Source organism: Macaca nemestrina, chromosome 6 (assembly GCF_043159975.1).
Source record: "Macaca nemestrina isolate mMacNem1 chromosome 6, mMacNem.hap1, whole genome shotgun sequence".
NCBI lineage: Eukaryota > Metazoa > Chordata > Mammalia > Primates > Cercopithecidae > Macaca > Macaca nemestrina.
Window position 1 is genome coordinate 106,279,946 of NC_092130.1, and position 22,538 is coordinate 106,302,483.

The 22,538-nt window shown below is 40.8% G+C and overlaps 1 long non-coding RNA gene across 2 annotated transcripts in view; it reads left to right on the forward strand.

Moving 5' to 3' along the window:
* The first annotated feature begins 365 nt into the window (after positions 1-365).
* LOC139363858 (uncharacterized) overlaps positions 366-22,538 on the forward strand; it is a 180,387-nt gene continuing 158,214 nt past the window's right edge. Inside the window, exon 1 of one of the 2 annotated variants that reach the window (XR_011624945.1) lies at positions 366-622. This is a non-coding gene — a long non-coding RNA (uncharacterized lncRNA). The remainder of the gene's footprint in view (positions 623-22,538) is intronic. The other variant, XR_011624947.1, reaches the window with a different exon arrangement.

The window sequence follows — 22,538 nt, forward strand, 5'->3', positions numbered from 1 at the left end:
AGCTAGATACTTCATTGGTACAAATGGTGTATTTTCTTCTAAATTTTGTGCAATACAAAAAGGCAGGAAGTTTGATCTTAATGCATTTGCCATGGCCATCTATTTCACTATGAGCCAAGAATTTATTAGGAAAACGAAAAGAATTGAAACTGCTAACCTGGTTCCCTGTGCTGTTGTAACGCTATCTTGATGGGTTGCCGTGAAAATGTGAAGATGTCTGTCAGGCAGGAAAAATTATGTAAAAATGATGTGGGTATAGAAAATGGGATCGACAAAATGTAATAAACTCCTCCTGGGCTGAAGAGCAGAGCTGCATATGTAATGAAGTACTTTAGGATTACGTCACCTTTTATATAACATCTGGCAGTGACTTTTATTTCAGAGCTAATTTGAAGAAGCCAGGCGCTTTTCTCTTCCCCTCCCCAAGACTGCCTTTATCTGAAAGAAGAAAGAAGGAACTGTTAGATTTTGCATGCAAAGAAAGCCAGAGTGGCTAGATTACTCCCTTAGGGTAATGGAGAAAGGAAAAAGAAATTGAAAAAGGTCAGGTGAACAAAGCAGAAGGAATGAAGAGGTTTGTGTGATTCTTAGTGAAACTGGACCAGTCTAAGCAACCAGACAGGTAATCTGGGTGACTCTACCCCTCCTTCTTCCCTCCTGTGCCCCTCCCTTGGCTGTGGCTGTATAGATATGACCCAAGAATCCTATGGAAATAGCATTTCCTTAAATATTTTGTTTGAAGTGAAGGGTTGAAAAAATCATTGAGATAATTTGGGAAAATCCTAAAATTTGAAAAAGCTCAGAGCTCAAACACCTTTCTCCCCCAGTAATATCCAGACATTGATCTATCACAATAGATTATTCAGATGGTCAACTTGCTGCTTTAATTTGTCTATATAGGCAATGGTGAAAAGTCTTTTATGAAATTGAATGGGAATTCACTCCTTTGAAGCCAGGGACACAGGAGGGATGAAGACCCTCTTTGTACTTCCCCTTTTCCTTCCCTCATGGCTTCTGGGTCTATGGTTGCCTTGGCGCAACCTGGACCTTGCTGGACCATGTTTGCTGACCTCCTTGTTCTCTTTCATCATGTGTTTTTTGAATCTTCCATTATTGTGTCAACCCTGGAAATGCTCTTGTCTGAATTTCAAGGCCATGTCTACAGTTCAGAAGAGGTAGTGTCTTACTTACGTATCTAATGGGTTCCCAAAAATGTGTTTGAAAGTTAGTTGGATATTTGAAAGTCGAACAATAGATTTGCATGTTGTAAGGAAGAATTTGTTCTCAATTCTAGCTAAAGTATATGATGAAATCCCTAATTATGGTTTCTGCCAGTGCCACCTCCCTCAGGCCTTGGCAACCCTGTGGGTGGGTGAGAACAGGCACATGGCTGGAGTGGGTGGCAACTGCCAGTCGTTGTGGGCTGAGGAAGTTAATCCAGGAATCTCTCCTTCCAAGACTTAGCCCTCCTTCTCTCAGCCCAGCCTGAAAGGGCAAGGGCTGGAGTAGAGGGTCTGGTTCTTTTTTTTTTTGAGACAGAGTTTTGCTCTGTAACCCAGGCTAGAGTGCAGTGGCTCGATCTCGGCTCATTGCAACCTCTACCTCCTGGGTTCAAGCTATTCTCTTGCCTCAACCTCCCAAGTACTGAGATTACAGGTGCAGGCCACCATGCCTGGCTAATTTTTTGTATTTTTAGTAGAGATGGGGTTTCACCATGTTGGCCAGGCTGACTTCAAACTCCTGACCTCAAGTGATCTGCCTGCCTCGGCCTCCCAAAGTCCTGGGATTCCAGGCATGAGCTACCTCCCCTGGCTGAGGGTCTGGTTCTTAACCTACCTCCAGGAATAATCACATGTGACACCTATGAGGTGGTGGACATGGTGTTGGTGGACGTGCACAGAGTACTGGAGTGGTTGGGGCTGGTCAAACGACACCCTGAGAAATGGTGGTCCTGTGTGAGCTGAGAAACTCCAGGCTCCCTGGCCATGATCTCTGGAGTTCTGTCTGGCAGTTCTGGCCAATGGAGACTTATCTCTGGCTGGAAAGGAGGTGCTAGAAAATTCTTCTGTTGTCTTAACTTAAAACTGGCCCCTTCTCTGAGTAGCTGTGGCTGCCTGGCATGAGATTGTTCTATCAATAATCTAAGGTAATTCAGGAAAGATTGAATTTTGAGTAAAAAAGGTTTTGCAGATGTTAGTGTTTAATTTTTTTTTTTGAGATGGAGTCTCGCTCTGTCGCCCGGGCTGGAGTGCAGTGGCCGGATCTCAGCTCACTGCAAGCTCCGCCTCCCAGGTTCACGCCATTCTCCTGCCTCAGCCTCCCGAGTAGCTGGGACTACAGGCGCCCGCCACCTCGCCTGGCTTGTTTTTTGTATTTTTTAGTAGAGACGGGGTTTCACCGTGTTAGCCAGGATGGTCTCGATCTCCTGACCTCGTGATCCGCCCGTTTCGGCCTCCCAAAGTGCTGGGATTACAGGCTTGAGGCACTGCGCCCGGCCGCTAGTGTTTAAGTTTTGATAGTGTGGTGTCTTGGTTATGTACTGCAGCATAGCATACTACCCGAAAACTTAGTGTCTTAAAACCACATTTTAATTATCTCACAAGTTCCTTGGTCAGGAATTTGGTCAGTGCTTGGCTGGGTGATTCTTCTGCTTCACATGGCATTGACTGGAGTCACTTAACGGTCTGGTGTGAGCTGAAGCATCCAAGATGGCTTCCCTCACATGCCTACTGTCTTGACAGAAATGGCTGACAGGCTTTGGGCCCTTCTCCCTCTTGATGTAGTCTTAGAGTATCTCTATATGTTCTCTTTAGAAGGCCAGTTGGACTCTCACATAGCGGTTCACTCAGAACTCTGCTGGTTATTTTAGAGACTAGGGTTGGAATTGGCATAGCACCAATTCTGTGATACTCCATTGGTCAAAGTAGTCACAGGACAGCCCAGAATCAAGACTAATGGAAACAGATCCCTTCTCCATAGGAGAGGAGTGTCAAAGAATTTGTAGCCATCTTTGATCCACCACATGGGGGTTGCATAACTATAGAATGTGTGGAATTGAAGCAACAAAGAAAATATGTGGGAGAAACACATTTCCTGTCTTTCCTAGCTAGGAATCAGAAGGACTAAGCTTCCTTTTCTGCTGTCACCCGAGGCAAATGTTTTGCAAAACTAGGGCAATATTGAGGTTTGTGTCCCCCCTTCATGCTTTTGGTTTAAGATACAGCTCTTGTTAAAGTGCTTAGGAACTCTGCTGGTAGGTGCACTGTAAAAACGTAAGTGGGTAATGTCTGAAGGATACTTTGGAGATGATATTGGCAAATTTCCAAAGGAAGAGTTGGGAACGTTTCTCGTTTTCTCCATTGTATCACGCAGCTGTGCCAATGACTAAACAAGCAATGGATTATTCAGGTTTTGAAAACTTTTCAGGTTTTTCCTTTTGTCTACAGCAGAGCAGGGAGGGGGAGAGACTTGGTTTTTAAAGTCTAATTTAACTACGTTTAATTTCCTTTGTCTCTAAGTTTGATATGCACGATTTCAACAAAAGCTTTAGCAAAAATGATAGCAATAGTGTGTTGCTTATTATTGTAGATATGATACAATACTGGCAGCATCATGGGGTCCTCTTTCAGGCACTAATTTAACCAGTTTTTGAAGAGATAATTTGTGCACATAGTACAAATTTTAAAGGAACAATAGGACACCAAATACAAATCCGTCCCCCGCCCAATTCCCATTCCTGAGTCCCTCATATCCCTTCCTCAGAGACAGTTGCTCTTTATTGTATATCCTTCTGGACAAATTCTCTTTTTTTTCTTTTTTTGAGATGGAGTCTCACTCTGTTGCCCAGGCTGGAGTGCAGTGGCACAATGTTGGTTCACTGTAACCTCTGCCTCCCAGGTTCAAGTGATTCTCCTGCCTCAGTTTCCCAAGTAGCTGGGACTACAGGCACATGCCACCATGCCTGGCTGATTTTTGTATTTTTAGTAGAGATGGGGTTTTGCCATGTTGGCCAGGCTGATCTTGAACTCCTGACCTCAGGTGATCTGCCCACCTTGGCCTCCCAAAGTGCTGGGATTACAGGTGTAGCCACCATCTCCCGTCCTTCCAGACAAATTCTATACATATACAAATATCCACTCTCTCTGTGTGTATGTATAATTGTAGGATATTTGGTTATATATCCCTTTCCCTCACAAAGAGAAGCATACTGTATATGGTTTGCACTTTGCTTTTTCATGAAATGATGTATTGGAAATTGTTCTGTATCAGTAAATCTAGATTAACTTCTTTTTTCTCAAGAGCTACATAGTATTTTATTGCATCATCCTCTTTTTTAAACAAAACAAAACAAACAAACAAAAATGACCAGGCGCGGTGGCTCATGCCTGCAATCCCAGTACTTTGGGAGGCCAACGCGGCAGATCATGAGGTCAAGAGATCGAGACCAAGAGATGCAGACCATCCTGGCCAAAATGGTAAAACCCTGTCTCTACTAAAAATACAAAAATTAGCCAGGTGTGGTGGCATGTGCTTGTAGTCCCAGCTACTCGGGAGGTTGAGGCAGGAGAATCGCTTGAACCTGAGAGGCAGAGGTTGCAGTGAGCTGAGATTGCACCACTGCACTCCAGCCTGGTGACAGAGTGAGACTCTGTCTCAAAAACAAACAAACAAACAAACAAAGAAAAAAACTAGTCTCTGATTGATGGTTATCTGGTTATCTAGGTTGTTTCCAATCTTTTGCTGTTATGAATAACATCAAAATGATTAGTCTTAGGCACGCATATCTTTGCATATGTGCAACTATATCTAGGATGGGATTGTGGGATTGAGGAGTATGAACATTGTAATTTTGATATCTATTACAAATGATCCTCCATAGAGATTCTATTAGTTTACATTCTGCCACTCAGCTTTTGTTTTAGATTCTGGTGATTGTCAGTGGAATTTGTTCTGAGGGAGTCAAAGGTTAAGAAACAAGCTGTAAGATTGAACAAGAAAAGATCCACATTTGTGTTTTAACATCAGTCTTATTTATTTATTTATTTATTTATTTATTTATTTATTTATTTATATTTGAGATGGAGTCTTGCTCTGTTGCCAGGCTGGAGTGCAGTGGCGTGATCTTGGCTCACTGCAACCTCTACCTCCCAGGTTCAAGCGATTCTCCTGCCTCAGCCTCCCGAGTAGCTGGGACTAGAGGTGCGCACCACCATGCCCAGCTAATTTTTGTATTTTTAGTAGAAATGGGGTTTCAGCGTGTTGGCCAGGATAGTCTCGATCTCTTGACCTCATCATCTGCCTGCCTCAGCCTCCCAAAGTGGTGGGATTACAGGTGTGAGCCACCGTGCCCGGCCCATCAGCCTTTATTTTATGAAATTTCTAAGTAGTCTACCAAATATCCTGGCAAAATGGACTAGCATCATGTAGTCCTCACCAGAAGAAAGCCTGTCTCGTGAAAGAATGAGAAGTCTGGACTTGGAGGGGTAAGAATCTGTTTCTGGTCTGACATTGCTAGTACTCACTGTTGGATTTTAGCAAATTATCCTTTCTTTGATCTCAGTTTTCTTATTTGTCAAATGAATATTTGTAGCAGATGATCTTAGAAGAATCATTGGATTCAAAATTATTTGATTCTATGAAAATCCTTTCACTTTTTATAATGTAATAAAAAGTCCTATACAGAAATAGTTGCATAACTTGCAAATCCCTGTGCAAAATGAAAATGCAGGTCCTCTGATCAAAAGTTATGTAATATTTAAAGATGGCCACAGCATTTACCCAAGTGTGGGCCCTTTTGAGCACAGGGACCCTTTGTAACTGCACAGATGGTGAGTCTGCAAAGCTGGTCCTGCTCCTATGAAGACTCTTGCCTCTAAATCAGTAGTTTATCTGTACTTAAGTATTTGGTGGCCACTTTGACATAGAGATGCACCTGAAATTCCCAACATCCTTTTTTTAAGGAAAGCTGCCTTGGTACACAGCGCCTTGCCGAAGGAAGTAGCCCTAAACTGTACGTTGTGCAGAGGGTACCTGCTGATTGGACCAGAGGCAGCCACCTGACCCACGGGCAACCAGTTCATAGGCTGGCAAGTAGCTTGAAGGGTGGTCTGGCAGGGAAAGCTCTGGCCAGTGGGAATTAGGTGATTACGTTGGTGAAACAGACACTCTGGAATTTGAGCTGAGAAATATGGAGAGGATCAGCCAGCTAGATTGGGGATTAGGGGTTGGTGATAGTGGCGGGGGGCGTGTGTAGGTAGAGAGGGAAGAAGTCACATATGTTGTCATGTGTAACTGACCAGTGAACCCTCATTACCTGAGGTAGCCTAAGTGAATTTATTTCTGTCCTTTGTAACCCAAAGAGCATAATTAACCCAGTGTTATGCCAGACCATAGCTTCAGCCTGTTAGTGATTAAGCCATCTAGGGAGTATGGATTAAGAGTAATTAAAAGTATGGAAATAGAAAAATAGCTCCCAGTCCCCATTTTCTCCTTCATCTGCCAGCTACTGCATTGGAATCTGCTGGCTGAGCAGCCTGCATTGGCCAGGTGAGGGGTGATCTGAGCTGGTTGAGGGGGGCCCTTCTGTTGTTTTCCTTCTTTTTTTTTTGTGGCTTAGCCAACTTTCTTACATATCCCTAGGACAGTTTTTAAAAAAACTTCTCCTAAGTTATTCTTGACATCTTGTTCTACTTCCAGTGAAGTAGCCCTAGGAAAAACGTAGCTGTCAAATGTGCAACAAGACACACATTTTCTTAGTATCTTTTTCTTTCTGCTGGACTATGCTAATGGATCCCTGGAGTCTGCAGCAGGATGAGGCAGTAGCTGGAGCAAATGACCTCCCCAGACCTTTTGCAGTTAAGCCATGCTAAGGAAAGTATTTCAATATAGTCACTTTCCAACCCGCAATTATAGAATATCTATATAATTGTTCGATGTTTTTCTCTTTCCTTCATGGCTCAATAGAGGCTGAGTTTGTTGGTCTTCAGATGAATAACCAACGAATTTGGTCAGGGATGTCTTATAACTTATCATTGCCAGTAATTTGCTTTCTAGGATGCATTAAAATCTGTGGTGTGTGGGTGCATTACTTATAATAACATACACTGCGCAGAGAAGCCCTCTTCAATGAGGCATACATAAAGCTGCACCATGCAAAATGGATCCTGATTCGAATGAATCACTCTGTAGCCCGAAAGCCCTGGATACACGTGACATAGGACTCAGAGTGCTCATCTGACCCACAGGTGCCTCTCCACAGGGCACAGTTTAGCTGTGTTTATGGGGGTAGACTGGGGGAACACATTGTTCAACTGGCATTAAACATGGAAAAAGGGAAATTTCTGTTTGCCTTTATGTTAATGCACTGCCTTCAGTGTTCTGCCCCGAAAGGGCCCAGGTCTGGGAGAAGAAACAAAGGTGAAAGGCCTAGAGTTCTGTTTTTCCTAGCCTGGGGCATCAGCTGTACTTTACCAACATCCAACAAATATCTTGGTGAATACCTATGTATGGGTGCAGGGCCTGGCTTGAGCCTGTGGGCTATCTGGGTTGATTACCATGGAAATATACTTGAGGCCTGTGTGACCAACATTTCTATACATGGCAAAGGGAATAATGAACCTGGTAAGATTTCCAAGTTCATTTTCCTGTGAATTTCAGGAACCTAAGCCTTTCCATGTCTGTCTTCTTTTCATAAAGTGAAGATGCCAACATTGATATTACTCTAAATGCTGGGACATCACCCCCAACATATATTACTGTAATACTTTTTGTTTACATGAAACATATCTGGGTTTTTGAAAATAATAAACATTGAAATACGATTTTAAAAAAGAAGCATTGGCCAGGTGTGGTGGCTCACACCTGTAATCACAGCATTTTGGGATGCCGAGGTGGGCAGATCACCTGAGGTCAGGAGTTCGAGACTAGCGTCACCAATATGATGAAACCCCGTCTCTACTAAAAATACAAAAATTAGCCAGGCGTGGTGGCATGCGCCTGTAATCCCAGCTACTTGGGAGGCTGAGACAGGAGAATCGCTTGAACCCGGGAGGTGGAGTTTGCAGTGAGCCGAGATTGCGTCATTGCTCTCCAGCCTGGGCAATAAAAGCAAAACTCTGTCTCAAAAAAAAAAAAAAAAAAAAAAAAAAAAGCATTAATATTTAAGGATATCTGGCTGACTGAAAAAGATAGTAGATCAGAAACACTTATCTAACTGTCTGATCACAGGAACAAACCAGGGCAGATATACATATATTTAAACTTATTAGGAGGCTGCAGTGTTAACTGATTAGTAGGTGGGGTGGACCAGGACAATGTCATTTATTTAGGCATTTAAAGCATTCTCTGTAAAATGTATCCTAAGAGTCATAAACTCAACCTGGCAGTAGTAAGTGTGAGGGAAAAACTCCCACGGATTAGAAGCTGATTATCCTGAGGAAGTCCAGAGATGAAGATCATGGCTGATTCCTAGGATGCTGAGGATTAATGGCAGATGACCACAGTGCTCTCCTGTAGTTTATTTTATCATTTGGTTTGTTTTATCATTTCTGTTTCCCATTAGTTTAGAGAACATTCTCATAAACATACCTATTTCACACCCACATGCCAAGTCATGAAGTAATGCCATTTAATTTACAACCAAATATAGATCCATTGCTGACCTTTCCCAGTTTTATAGAATCATGGATTCTTCTGAAAAATCCTCAAAGAGAACAACATAGATGGCAGAAGCAGGACATAGGGCTTTCTCAGGTGTCATTGAAGTCTCCTGCTTCTTGATGAGGCCACCAGGACTCTGCAGTTGGCCAGTGATGTGGCTCTCCGACCCCAAGGCAGAGATGGCTGCCCACATGAGCCTGCAGGCTCTAGTGTGAACCAAGAGAGGGCACACACAATTTGTGGATTACAGGAAATGTCAGTGAACAATAGAAGTTAGACAAAACTGTGAGGAATTTCAGAGGCCAGGATGAATGAGAAATTGGTCAATATGGTGTAATGTTCCCCTTAAACAATTGCTTCACCCCCATCTAGCTTGGCTGCAAAATGTTCAAACAACACAACAGAATATAGAATAAAAAGTGAACATTTTCTGGGTCAGGTGTGGTGGTTCACGCCTGTAATCCCAGCACTTTGGGAGGCCGAGGTGGGTGGATCACTTGAGGTCAGGAGTTCAAGACCAGACTGGCTAACATGGCGAAACCCCATCTGTACTAAAAATACAAAAAATTAGCTGGATGTGGTGGCGTGCGCCTGTAATACCTCCTACTAGGAAGACTGAGGCAGGAGAATTGCTTGAACCTGTTAGGTGGAGGCTGCAGTGAGCCGAGATCATGGCACTGCACTTCACCCTGGGTGACAGAGCAAGACTCTGTCTCCCCCCGCCAAAAAAGTAAACATTGTCTAATTTCTCATCTCCCCTGAATTTTACTCCCCTCCCCAGAGGTAACAACTGCTTTCTGTTTTCTGTGTACATCGAACTTTCACACCCAAATATATGTATGCATTTAAGTGTGGAAAGTAACTGGGATGATAACGCACACTTGTTATTTAGCAATGTCTTAGTACAAATAGATCAGCTTCATTCTTTAAACTACAGTGTTATTCTCCTTTAGGTGGACATTTAACATTCTCTACTGTAAACAGTACTGCAGTGAAGAACCTTGTTTGTGCTTCTTTGTGAACAGGTGTAAGCATTTCTCTAGAAGAGAGGCTTGGCAGTGAAATTTCTGGGTAGAACTGTATGTATATTTACAATATTGACAGATACTGCCAAATGGTCATCTAAAAAAATAGTCATTTTTATTTCCACCATCAGTGTATAGGAGTATCTATTTTTTCTACATCCTTGACAACCCTGGATATGTTTAATCTTGATAATTTTTGTCAATATGGAGGATAAAGAAGAGTGACTTAATTGTTTTATATTTCCTTGATGAGTAAATGTTGAACATATTTTCCTTACTAATTGACCATTTGCATTTGTTTGTGAAATGTCTATTCTTGTTTATTGCACATTTTTTCTATTGTTTTTTGTTTTATTGACTTAGAGTCACTATTTTCTAAATACAAATTACTTGGATTTTATGTATTTCACATATTTTATACACTTTAGACATTTGTCATTTTTCTTTTCTTTTCTTTTTTTTTTTTTTGAGACAGGGCTGTAGTGCAGTGGTGTGATCTTGGCTCACTGCAGCCTCCATCTCCTGGGCTCAAGCAATCATCCCACTTCAGCCTCCCAAGTAGCTGAGATCACAGGGGTGTGCCACCATATCTGACTAATTTTTATATTTTTTTGTAGACATGAGAGTTTCGCCATGGTGCCCAGGCTGGTCTCCAACTCCTGAGCTCAAGCGGTCCACCTCAGCCTCCCAAAGTACTAGGATTACAGACATGAGCCATTATGCCCGACCAACTGAGCCATTTTTCTTTGTCCCTGGCGTTTTATATTGTAAAGAAGTGTGTGTAGTCAAACCTGCCCATCCTTTTTCTTTTATGGCTTAGTTTTCCTGCTCCCAGATTATAAAAAATATTTTCCCTAAGACTTTGTTGGTAAAAAAATTACTTAATCCTTTAATGTATTCAATATATAGTTTTGTATAATGTGTGATAGAGTGAAACTTTCCTTTTTTCTAGAAGAAATGATCATTTCAGACGCACTCAACCTCTGATATATCCCATACACCCTGTGTGAAATCTTGGAATTATAGATCCTTAGAACGTCTGTAGAGAGAATTCCCTGAAATTGTGCACAGATTTTTGTGTGATGTGTTTAGATGCATTTTGTTTTTCCCTGTGGGAAGATCCCTTAATTTTCATCAGATTTTCAGAAGGATGCATGATGCAACAAAGGTTAGGCAGATGTGCGTTACATTCTCTCCCCCACCCTCCATCAGAGAGTACCAGAGAGGCAGCCTTGTTTCTACGTTTCTTTCCAAACTCCCCTTTTCAATTATTCAAGTCTCATTTAATATTAGTAGTGCTTTCCAGTTAATTCACTCAACAAATGTTAAGTGAGCATCTGCTACATTAGGCTTCGTATCAGCAAAGCTCGCTAAGACCTGGAAGCTGCACTCCACCAGCTGATAGTCTAGTTGGGAAGACCACAAACAATGTAATACATTAGACCATCAGCCCCCAACTTTTTCAGCACTGGGTATTGGTTTTGTGGAAGACAATTTTTCCATGGATGTGGATTGGGGGAATGGTTTTGGGATGATTCAAGCACATTACATTTATTGTGTACTTGATTTCTATTATTATTACATTGTATTATAATATATAATGTATACCTGTATATATGCATATGTCATTACATGTAATATATACAGTGACAGATCATCAGACAATAGATTCTCATAAGGAGCGTGCAAACTAGATTCCTTACATGCGCAGTTCACAATAGGGTTCACGTTCCTATGAGAATCTAATGCCCCCGCTGATCTGACAGGAGATGGAGCTCAAGTGGTAATGCTCACTCATCCGCTGCTCACCTCCTGGTGTGTGGCCTGGGGGTTGGGGACCTCTGCATTAGACTACTGTTTAAGTGTCATGATAATGGTATGCACAGAGGGCTGTGAGTGTTTATAGGAGAAAGCAAGTCCTAGATTTTGTGTGTGTGTGTGTGTGTATGTGTGTGTGCAGTCATTTCAGGAAGGTAATTCTGGCATCAGTGTGAGGAATAAAGACAAAACAGAGACCAGTTGGGAAGCTGGTAGAGAAATGGGAGAAACATTAGAGATTGAACTGAAGCTGTGTCAGTGAAGAGGGAGTGGATGTGAAAGATTCAGGACACACCAAGAAGGTAAAACAGGCTGGAATTATTTGTTGAGCTATTGATTATGGGGATTAGTGGGGAATTAGAAGTCAGGAACAATTGTGAGTTTTCTGGTTTGGGTGACTGTTTCCTGGCATCATTGCTGAAATTGGAAACAGGATGAGTATCAGATTTAAAGGAAAAGTTGAGTTTAGTTTTGCACATTTACAGTACTGTACATTGATATAGACAGAAATGGATGTGATCACCCTAAATGAGAGTGTTGACAGGCATTGATCTGGTAGCTAACAATGTTTTAGAGGTTCATGGAAAAAGGGAAAGGTTATTAGGTTGAAAAAGAGAAATGTGAGAAAAATCAAGAGAAAATGTTGTAAGACATGGTGAGAGAGAGTTTCAAGGAGGAGGAAATGGTCAACAGGGGGAAATGTTGCAGATAAATCAATCGAGATAAAGACAGAAAGGGCAAGCCTGACCCAACGTGGTGACACCCCGTCTCTACTAAATATACAAAAATTTGCTGGGCGCAGTGGCTCATGTCTGTAATCCCAGCACTTTGGGAGGCCGAGGCAGGCAGATCACTTGAGGCCAAGAGTTCAAGAACAGCCTGGCCAACACTGTGAAACCCTGTCTCTACTAAAAAACAAAAACTAGTGGAGCATGGTGGCTCATGTCTGTAGTCCCAGCTATGGGCATGAGTCCCAGCTACAGGCTGAGGCATGAGAATTGCTTGAGCCTGGGAGGCAGAGGTTGCAGTGAGCTGAGATCATACCACTGCAGTCCAGCTTGGGCAACAGATTGAGATGCTGTCTAAAAAAAAAAAAAGGACTGATTTTCCAGATTGGATTAATAGGACTTCAGGACCCCCAAAGGACCACATCCTAGAAGTTGTAACTCGATCTGCAAAATGTATGCAAACTTCTGTTAAATTAGATTGAAGGCCACATTTGTAATCAAGAGCCTTGGGGGCAAAAGAGACAGAAAAGCAAACAGGAACACTGAAACATTTTGTTTTTCTCCCCGTCAAAACTAAGATAAACAGTTATGTGACAAGTGGCATAGGAAGAACAAAATGAATGTAATATATTCTAAGTAAGAACTATAAAGGCAAGAAAGATTTTAGTTTCAAATGGTAATTTCATTTTGAGCTGTAATGAGCAAAATGTGAGGAGCAAAATGGACTTTTTCTATAGCAGAGCACACGTGAAAGTGAGATTTCTGTTTCTGCCTGTTCTCTCAGTAACCAGTACTAGTGTGGAACGGAAGATGAGATGAGCTTATATCCCCTTGTGTGTGCTGTGCGTTTTAATGATAGTTTGGCGTGCAGGGGCAGAGGCCTACAGCTTTAAAAAGTGGATGTGCTTTATCATTTTAACTCAAGATGACGACTCATTTTTCCCCTTTGGTGAGTGTACAATCTTGCATTATTCCAGGCAATCCTTTTTTCCAAATAGGAAATGCAGTCTGTTTTTTTCTCCTTTTGACAAATGCCATACAGATAAACCTCTCAGCATAATTGTTCCTCTTTCAAAGATTTTCGTGTGGAATATTTATAGCAAAATGTAAGTCTGTCTGGTATAAACAGTGTTAATTATGGCGATTACACTCTCCTTTACACTTCTCAGTGATTGCTTAGAATGTCATGTTGGAATTTAAAAGTCCATTTTGAAAAGAAGGAAGGGAAAATGAGAGTTCTGTGGGACGGATAAAGTGCTTAATGTTCTTTTGGTGGGTCGAGTCAATAATATTACCTTTTTTGAGTAAAGAGAAAGGAAAACTATGTTTGTTTACCTGAATTTAATGTCTGTTGTCATTTTTTTGGTTGAATGTTTTTATTTCAGCTGTGTATTGCAGTTAACTAGCAAAGATAAATCAGAAGCAGACTCTTAGATAGGTTGGGAAAAAAATGTTCTTACCAAGGAAGTATCAGAGAAGGAAGAAGCTGGCTCAGTGGCTCATGTCTGTAATTCCAGCACTTACGAGGCTGAGGCAGGAGAATCACTTGAGCTCAGGAGTTTGAGACCAGCCTGTGTAACATAGGGAGACCCCGTCTCTCCAAAGAAAAAGAAATTTGCTGGGTGTGGTGTGCTCCTGTGGCATCCCAGCTGCTTGGGAGGCTGAGGTGGGAGGATTGCTTGAGCCCAGGAGGTCGAGGCTGCAGTGAGCCATGATCGCACCACTGCACTCCAGCTTGGGCGACAGGATAAGACCCTATCTAAAAAAAAAAAAAAAAAAAAAAAAAAAAAAAAAAAAAGAAGGAAGAAATATCCATAACCAACATTTTTTTCCTGCAAATATAATACTGTTACTTGGCTGGGCTTGGTGGCTCACACCTGTAATCCCAGCAGTTTAGCAGGCTAAGGCAGGCAGATCACTTGAGGTGAAGAGTTTGAGACTGGCCTGGCCAACATGATGAAACCCTGTCTTTACTAAAAATACAAAAATTAGCCGGGTGTGGTGGTGCATGTCTGTAATCTCAGCTGCTCGGGAGGCTGAGGCAGGAGAATTGCTTGAACTTGGGAGGCAGAGGTCGCAGTGAGCCGAGATTGCGTCAGTGCACTCCAGCCTGGGCGACAAGAGCAAAACTGTGTCTCAAAAAAAAAAAAAAAAAAATACTGTTACTTGACAATGTTTCTAACTTGCTGTTTCCAAGTCACACCAATCTGAGGGGACAGGCTTGGAAAACTAGGGTGAGGGTGATGGCCACAAATGGATTTGACCTTGAGAACTTACTAGACAGAATCCTTGGGACATTAATCCTTCTCTTTCCCGTCCACTTCCCAGGCTCTTTCCCTTTCTCTGGCCTGGTCCTGGGTGATGCACATGTTTTCCCTGGAGACTCTCAGCCTCTCAAACATCTGTCCTGCGTTACCAATGCTGCTCTTTGCCTTGAGGATTGGTGGCCTCAGTGGAAGTTCATGTCTTTCACCTTGAAGGCCTTACGGTGCCTGTGTCCTGAACCCCCTCACTCTCTTTCCTCCAGTTATTGTCCTCTAAATGCAGAACACCCCAAACAATAGTCTGGATCTTTGTGTCCTTCTAAACTTTTGGGAAGCTTTAGATGACCAGTCCCAGGGCTGAGGATATTTAAATGGCTTTCCTATTTATCAACACCAAACCACTGTCTCAGGAAGATATCCGGTGTTCAATAGTCTCATACTTCAGGGAGGGTTTTCTATCTATACTAAAGATGCTTCTAGGAGAGATTGGGGTAGAGTTTTAGAGGCATTGCCAATTGGTCCTCTCGGCCAGAGAACCCATAAATACCTCAGGTACAAAGACTCCCTGAGAATGAATTCTGCTTTGATGCTGCTCAGAAGATGATGATGCAAATTAAACCCCAATTCTGAAGACTTTTTAAAGCCTTTTCAAAAGGGAAGTTTTTTCATAAATGCTCTGACCTGATATTTCACTGAAATACCTTCAGTCTTAATTAAACCAATTGCTTAATTAAAGCAATTCTCTAGGTGTATCAATAGCTCTCTGAAATTTCTGCGAATGGTAATGAGATTATAGAAATTAGACTTTATTGGCTGCCTGACCATATTGCTAGTGTCACCATAGTCTCTCCCCTATCCAGACATTTTACTTTGTATCACCAGAGTTCGCATTAGGCAGTCCTAGCTGTATAAGTTGATTCTCATTATGATTTTCTTCAGTCAAGAGTATTGAGTGCTCACATGGCTGGCACCAGATACCATGAGAAATTATGAGTCTCTGTTCTCAAAGCCTTTGTACTGTAGTTACAGAGGCTAGGGTGTGAACTCCAGGACATCAGAGGCCATATGCTTTGTCAGTCCTGGAGGTAACAGAGACCTGAAGGTTAGGCTGCAGGGATCCAGCATTTCAGGAAGAGGAAGTACAGTGTCATCTTTGAGAGCATGGGCTTTTAAGTCAGATCTTGGTCCAAATTTTGGCTCTACCATCTATTGACTGGGTGCCCTTAGGCAAATTTCTTAACCTTTTTGTACCTTAGTTTCCTCTTCTGTAAAATAGGAGTGATAATATTATATCTACCTTTCGTAGACTTTTCTTGAGGATTAAATGAAAAAACAAACAAACAAAAGGCTTAGCACAGAGCCTGGAACAGAAAAAGTGCCCAATTATAAGTGATAGCCTTCATATTAAGTGGACTGTTGGCCTCTTCTTGGAAACTGCTTGTTCCAAGAAGGGCCCAAAGACAGAAGTAACTACAGAGGTATTGAATATTCAGACGATACCAAGGGAAAGGTGCATTTTTTCTATCAAGAGTCACTGACCCCTGATAGAAAAGGATCAATTAAAGGCCTTGTAAAAAAAACCTAATTTGCTTTTTTCCTTCAGGGAAATATAAAATATTGAATTTACCTACTTTAAAGAACAAGGAACATAGCACTTTACTCAATAAATACCTTGAATAGATTTCTAGAACTTTAAGGGACCTCAGAGACCATCCAGTATAATTTCTTCATTTAATAGATGAGACAGCTGAGGGCCAGAAATAGAAACTGACTTCATCATAATTACCTTCCTTGACCATAACAGCCCACAGGAATAAACCTTTTACTTCTAACTCCTAGCGTTTTTCTACTATACTATGTACCTGGTTGATCAGTAAAACAACAGGGAGAGGAAGAGAGAAAGACAAAACCAAGATGAGGGAGAGAGAAAGAGAAGGAGTTAAGAAGAGAATAAGAATGATAGGAAAGTAGAGAGAGAGAGAATGAGAAAAAGAAGAAACAAGGTGGTCATTTCCAACAGCAATTTGTTTAATTAAATGTACATCTTGCTTTTTGAGAAGTCCTGTTGTTCTGACTGAGTGTCTGAATGAATGACAAGACCTCATCACCAGTTGGGAGTCTATTGCAATAATCCGGAAGAGAAATGTAATGAATTGGACTATGGTGACAGCAATAGGTTGAATTTGGGATGTATTTCGCAGAGATAGAGAGATATATTGTCGGATGGATGTTGGGAGATAAATGAATGGAAGGGCAATGGGTGAATCCAAACTTCTTAATTAATTGAGTGGATGGTTCCCCATGTACTGAGATGTGGAAGTCTTTGGATATGCTATGTTTGACATACCCAGGAAAAATTCTGAGTGTACAGTTGGATATTTGAGTCTGAAGCTCAGGAAAGAGAGCAAGCCTGGAGATGTAAATTTGGGAGTTGTCAGTATAAAGATATTTATGGGACTGGATGAGCTCATCTAGGGATGGGATGAAAATAGAAAGGAGAAGAAGGCTGAGTCCTGTCTAGAGTACTCCATCTTTTGGAGGACTGGCAGATGAGAGGGTGCTTGCAAATGAGGCTCAGAAGTTATTACTGGGGAGTATTCTGAAAATGTAGGTTTCTGAGGTCTTAGCAAGTAATTTGATAGGATAATTTATAATGGAAGAACAGAATATGGAAGAATGTGGGTTGGATAGTAGGACAGGTAGGTGGGTTAGAACTGTGTGTACCAAAGTAGTGTCAAAGAATGGATTGGTGGGAACTTGAAGATCTGTAGGAGAGTACCTCAAGCCTTGCACCTGTCCCATGAACCTGGTTAAAAATATTCTGAGTAGGTCGGGCGCGGTGGCTCATGCCTGTAATCCCAGCCTTTGGGAGGCCAAGGTGGGCAGATTACCTGAGGTCAGGAGTTCAAGACCAGCCTGGCCAACATGGTGAAACCCCATCTCTACTAAAAATACAAAAATTAGCCAGGTGTGGTGGCAGGCACCTGTAATTCTAGCTACTCAGGAGGCTGAGGCAGGAGAATCGCTTGAACTTGGGAGGTGGAGGTTGCAGTGAGCTGAGATTGTGCTACTGCACTCCAGCCTGGGCGACAAGAGCGAAACTTCATCTAAAAAAAAAAAAAAATTCTGAGTAGAAAGAATTTGTTCAGATTTGCAGTGATACAAAGATGGAGAGATAGTTCTTATGTCAGATTGATTAGTCGACCAGATTGATTTGAAAGACCTGGCAAGCCATGTAGAAGTCTGTTGTACTAAACCATGCTTGGTGTGATGAGGGCCTGGTCTAGAAGGGTGGCCGTGGGAGTGGAGGATTGAATTCTAGAAACACTTGAGAAGGAAGAGTTGGCATAATTTTGTGAATGGATTGGATATAGGTGATGACAGAGAGGAAAGAGGCCCAAATGATCCAAGTGCACTATAATTAGTTTATGTTTTTAGTGTGTGAATATTAAGAATAATTAAAAAATAACAAACATGAGTTAAAATAACTTGTTCTTTGCCAGAACCATTCAAACTCTGATAGTTTCAATTTATATACTTTGTTCTGTATGTGGAAGGGATAATAAAAATTTAGTAAAAATAATTATAATCAGTTGGCTCTTCCAACCTTAAAAGGTTAGTAATTACCAATTAATGTGTTTCTGTTTGCAGAAAAACTGAGAGCTGAAGCCAAATGGTATAAGATCGGTTCAGACTTCACATTTTGATGGTTTGCCAGTTGAATATTGATATGACTGCATTTATTTATGAGGTTGTTGATCATTTGAATTGCCCTGTGAGGGCTTGAGTTATTTTACAGAACCATTCTCTTCTGCTTAACTAAATGACATTAATCTTACCCTTCAGAAAGCAGTGACTTTCAGCCAAGTAGAGAGTTCTTCCCTGTATTGAAGATGCTCTTAGTGATTGGGATGTGTGAGTGCCTTGCTTGAAAGGTCTGGAGCTTTTTCCATGCCTCAGAGACTTTGCCAAGCTTCTTAATGGGGTTGACCAATTGGAGTAGCCATGTTCACCTTTCTTAAGGGAAGAAAAGCATTTCAAGCACTTATTTATATAAACACTTATTTCCATATAATTGTTTTCCTACACTGGTTTAAACGCAGGTATTCCTTTGAAAGGAATAATTATTATTGCTTTCAAAACTCTTATATTTTGACTTTTCCAGTAGTCTCTATGAAATTAGGGATTTTTTTTTTGTCATTTAAACTATTCAAGTTTGAAAGTTTTACTGTGTATGCCATTTTGTGCACTTTACACCCAATTCGCTTATATAAGAACATCAACCACTTACACTGAGAGAAAGGTTTCTACCTCCCCCTGCCAAGTTCTGAACATGAAGACATATATTTAGATGAGTTTAATAAGTGTTAGAATAGTAGAAATTTAGAGCTGGAGAGGATGTTAGATATTATCAATTCTACTTACTTCCTTTTTCAGACGAAGAAACAGAGGTCTAAAGACGTGAGTTATTTGCCCAAGTTCATACACCTGATTGATGGCAGAGATGCTATGTTCTCACTGCAGCCTGTCAGGTGGTACATGATTTTGGTTTGTCCCACTACTGATGATGTTAAGTTTGATCACTTGATTAAGGTGGTGTTGTCAGGTTTTGTTCCTATAAAGTTATTCTTTTTCCTTTTGTAATTATAAAATGTTTTGTGAGGTGGCACTTTGAGACTCTGTATATATTTCTTTCCTCATCAAACTTTTATTGACTCTTATCCATTGATGCTTCTTGGTTGAATTAATTTTCATGATGATGTTTACCAAATGGTGAGTTTCGTCATTCCTTTTACAAATATTATTTTGAATTGTACTGTAAGGAAAATTTTTATCTTTCCTCTTTTGGACTCTTATATTGAATTTCATGGATTTCTATTTTATTCAATGAATCTATTTCTATTGCTACTTATTGATGTTCAGATTTTCCCAGACAGGCTAGTGGGAAGTGCTTCAAGCTGGTTTCTATGTCCTTTGACATGGCTCCATAATTTTATTTTGATAATTTAATTTTTTTTATTGTGACAAAATACATATAATGTACAATTTACCATTATAACCATTTTATTTTTTTAATTCTAATTTTTGTTATTTAAACTGTTTCGACAGCTCAGTGGCATTAAGTACCTTCATTTTTTTTTTTTTTTTTTTTTTTTTGAGGTAGAATGACAGAGGTTAGCTCTTGCTGGCCAGGCTGAGTGCAATGGCGCGATCTTGGCTCACTGCAACCTCTGCCTCCTGGGTCCTACCTCAGCCTCCTGAGTAGCTGAGATTACAGGCATGTGCCACCACACCTGGCTAACTTTTTTCTTTTCTGTTTTTTTTTGTATTTTTAGTAGAGACAGGCGTTTCACCATGTTGGCCAGGCTGGTCTCGAACTCCCAACCTCAGGTGATTCACCTTCCTCGGCCTCCCAAAGTGCTGGGATTACAGGCGTGAGCCACTGTGCCCAGCTGATATTGTGAAATCATCACTACTAATATCTAATTTGAGACATTTTTGTCACCCCGAATGGAAACCCCATACTATTAATAATTAAGCATTCATTCGCCATTTCTGCCCTCCTGGCAATCACAAATCTGCTTTCTGTCTCAATGGATTTGCCTATTCTGGATATTTCACATAAATAGAGTAATACAATATGTGGTCTTTTGTGTCTTCCTTCACTTACTGTAATGCCTTCATGGTTCATCCATGTTGTAGTTTGTATCAGTACTTCATTTCTTTTTATAGTTTAATAATATTCCATTGCGTGGGTATACCACATTTTGTTTATCTATTCATCTATTGATGAATATTTGGGCTGTTTCCATCTTTTGGCTATTGTGAATAGTGCTGCTATAAAAATTTACAGACATGCTTTGTTCAAATGCTGTTTCCAGTTATTTTTGATATATACCTAGGAGTGGGATTGCTGGATCATGTGATAATTCTATGTTTACCACATTGAGGAACATCCAAACTGTTTTCCACAGTGGCTGCATTATTTTACATTCCCACCAGCAATATACAAGGGTTTCAATTCAATGTCTTCACTTCCTGACAAACACTGATTCCCCTTCCCTCTTTTTAATTGCTATCCTAGTGAGTGTGAAGTGGTATCTCATTGTGGTTTTGATTTGCATTTCTTTAATAACTAATGATGTTGAGACTGTTTTCATGTGCTTTTTGGCCATTTATATAACTTTGAAGAAATGAATACTCAACTCATTTTAAATAGGGTTGTTTCTTTATTTGTTGTTGAATTATAGGAGTTCCTTATGTATTCGGGATACCAGAGCCTTGTCAGATAGATGGCTTGCAAATATTTTGTCCCATTCTAAAGGTTGCAGTTTCACTCTTGATTCTCTCTTTGATGCACAAAGCGTTTTAAATTTTGATGAAGTCCAATTTATCTATTTTTTTTTTCATTGCTGTGCTTTTGGTGTCATACCTAAGAAACCATTGATAAATCCAAAGTCATAAAGATTTACCCTTATCTTCTAAGAGTTTTATAGTTTTAGCGCATACATTTTGATATTTGATCCATTTTAAATTAATTTTTTGTATATGGTGTGAAATAAGAATCCAGCTTCATTCTTTTGCAAATGAATATCCAGTTCTCCTAGCATCATTTGTTGAAGAGATTGTTAGCCTGCCCTTGTCATCATTTTTTTGAGCACTTCTTAAATGTAGACTAAACCAATATTCTGAGCTTTCCCCTGCCAGCTTTGGAAACAGGCATTTTCCCAAGAAACCCTGATTCTCTCTTTTGTTTTTTTTAGACAGAGTTTCACTCTTGTTGCCCAGGCTGGAGTGCAATGGCGTGATCTCGGCTCACTGCAACCTCTGCCTCCCGGGTTCAAGCGAATCTCCTGCCTCAGCTTCCTGAGTAGCTGAGATTACAGGCATGCACCATCATGCATGGCTAATTTTGTATTTTTAGTAAAGACAGGTTTTACGATGTTGATCAGGCTGGTCTTGAACTCCTGACCTCAGGTGATCCACCTGCCTTGACCTCCCAAAGTGCTGGGATTATAGGCATAAGCCACCATGCCCGGCCAAGAACACTGATTCTTTTTAGCAAATAATGATATTCAGAAATGAAGATTTGGGCACTAGGTGTGTTCAAACCTTTTGGGGGCTGATCTTCTTAGGCTCTCTCAATTGTCAAAGCTCTATACACAATACACCTGCACACGCATATTGAAAACCATGAGTTCCCACCCATGCTTCCAATTTCAAGCAAACATCATGGAGTTCATTCTACTTTTCTCCTTTTATTTATAACTCATCTCTGAAGTAAAAAACCTGGCTTTCATTATTCTCAACGTATTTATTTATTACAGGCTGAGTAACTCTTATCTGAAATGCTTGGGACTGAGAAGCATTTTGTTTCAATTTTTTTACATTTTTGTTGACTTTGGAATATTCGCATTATACTTACTGCTTGAGCTTTCCAAATCCAAAAATCCAAAACCTGAAATGCTCCCATGAGCATTTCATCCACCACCACTGTTCCCCCCTGCACAGATGATCTCACTCTACTTGACTTTTGACCCTTTGTGCTGGGCTATGACCACCTCTCTACTGAGTAGACACCCTCTTCCTTTGATTTAGCTTGGACAACCCATGCTAAATCTGGGTTGTTCAGATTTAGCATGGTGCTAAATGGGTGCACAGATGATCTCATTTTGCTCCAGCTTTGATACCCCATGCTGAGCTGCTGCTGCTACTTTTCTCCCCACAGCCTCCAGAGACCTACCTTGCTTGGCCCTACCTAGTTGATTTTGGACTGAATTATTCATGAAGGAAGGAGGAAGAAAGGGAAACAGGAATCAGTTTCTAGGCTAGTCATCTTTTTTTTTTTTTTTTTTGTAATGTTACAACTTTTCACTGTGTTTGATGCACTTCTTGCTTTTCTATATTCTCATATAATTATTTTCATGTCTTTGGCAGATGGATTAGCTGGCTATAAAATTCTAGCTTAACTGTTTTTTTTTTTTCCTTTTCACTACATAAAAAAAAAAAAACCTTTTAAGGGAATTATTTTAGATTGACAGAAA